The 1,857-nt window shown below is 51.0% G+C and overlaps 1 protein-coding gene across 1 annotated transcript in view; it reads right to left on the minus strand.

The window, feature by feature from the left end:
- LOC113952903 (protein CEPU-1) overlaps positions 1-1,857 on the minus strand; it is a 231,655-nt gene that overhangs the window by 203,645 nt on the left and 26,153 nt on the right. The gene's annotated exons all lie outside the window — the stretch shown is intronic.

Below are 1,857 nucleotides of genomic sequence, written 5' to 3' on the forward strand. Positions count from 1 at the left end.
CCCAAATGCCAAGCATCCCAAACACAGAGCATCCCAAACACTCAGCATCCCAAACACTGAGCATCCTGAATACGAAGCATCCCAAACACAGAGCATCCCAAACACAGAGCATCCCAAATGCTGAGCATCCCAAAGACTGAGCATCCTAAAGACTGAGCATCCTGAATACAAAGCATCCCAAACACTGAGCTTCTCCAGTGCCAGACATCCCAAACGCTGAGCATCCCAAACATTGAGCATCCCAAACACTGAGCACTGCAAACACTGAGCTTCCCAAATGCCAAGCGTCCCAAACACTGAGCATCCTAAACACAGAGAATCCCAAACACTGAACATCCTCAATGCTGAGCATCCCAAATGCCGAGAAGCCTTAACATGGAGCATCCTGAATGAGGAGCATCCCAAACACCAAGCAGCCCAAATGCTAAACATCCCAAATGCCCAGCATCCCAAACACAGAGCATCCCATATGCTGAGCATCCCAAACTCCAACCATTCCAAGCACTGTCATCCCAAACAACAAGCATCCCAAACACTGGCATCTCAAACAACAAGCACCCCGAACACCAAGCAGCCCAAATGCTGAGGATCCCAAGTGCTGAACATCCCAAATGCAAATCATCCCAAATTCCAAGTATCCCAAATGCCAAGCAGCCCAAATTCCAAGTATCCCAAATGCCAAGCAACCCAAACACCTGAACACAGACCATCCTGAATGCTGAGCATCCCGAACATCAAGCATCCCAAACTCCAAGCATCCCAAACATGCAGCAACCTGAACATGGAACATCCCAAACACTGAGTGTCCCAAACACAGAGCAGGTTGAACATGGAGCACCCCAAATGTTGAGAATCCCAAATTCTTAGTATCCCAAACACCAAGCATCCCAAACACCAAGCATCCCAAATGCCAAGCACCCTGAACACTGAGCATCCCAAACACTGAGAATCCCACCCCATTAAGCCCCAAATCCCAATCCAGAGATGAAATGACAGTGCCTGGAGCCCCAAGCCCTGCTCTCCTGTGCCTTGGTGTGGCTCAGCTTCCCCGGGTGGAAAGCAAAGCACAGCATGGAGGGTCCTGGCTCTGCCCCCTCAGCTCTGAAAGGCAGTTTGTTTCAAGCAGTGTGGCTTGGGATTCAATTTGGGGCTGTCAGCCCTTGGAAAACCCCAAGGACTTCATCCAGACCAGCCCTCTCCTGAGCCATCAGCAAAGAAGGATGACACCACCAAATGGCTGTGAAATGCAGGGGAGAAGAGGGAGCAAAACCCAGGAGAGGTGTCAGACACCTTCACTGTCCAAAGCAGGGACAGCTGGGGGCCTTTCCACCCCACAGATACAGCTGAGGGTCAGCAGAGCAGTCCCAGAGACATGTTCCTTGGAGCAGCCCTGCATCCCTCTGCATCCTGCACCTCCAGTCCTGTTGGGGAGCATTTGGGATTGCAATAAACCCACTGCCCCCCACTGATCTGCCTCTGGATCTACCTCCAGATGGATCTGCCTCCAGGAAGGGCTTCCAGAGGGATTCAGCTCCTCCCAACCACAGCCATCACCCTTTTACCCAGCTCCCCACATTTCTCTGCCCCAAATGCATCATTAGCTCTGTCCTCTAGAGCCTTGTCCAGTCTCTCCTGAATTATCCAAGGGGTTCAGAGCGATGGGGTTGGGGGAAGGAAAACCTCTTGTCTTTAGGAGGCCCAGCAACAAACTCCAAAAGCCCACAATGAAAAATAATCCATAAATCTGGCCCCAAACAGCAAATACTATTGATTCCTATCAGAGGAAGAAGAATAGGAATTAGAAGCTCCTCGGAACAAAGCCATTTTCCTCTGATGTACATGGATGGGGGGGGGGGG

The sequence above is a fragment of the Corapipo altera genome, unplaced genomic scaffold, assembly GCF_003945725.1.
Source record: "Corapipo altera isolate COAL_440 unplaced genomic scaffold, ASM394572v1 71, whole genome shotgun sequence".
Taxonomy (NCBI): domain Eukaryota; kingdom Metazoa; phylum Chordata; class Aves; order Passeriformes; family Pipridae; genus Corapipo; species Corapipo altera.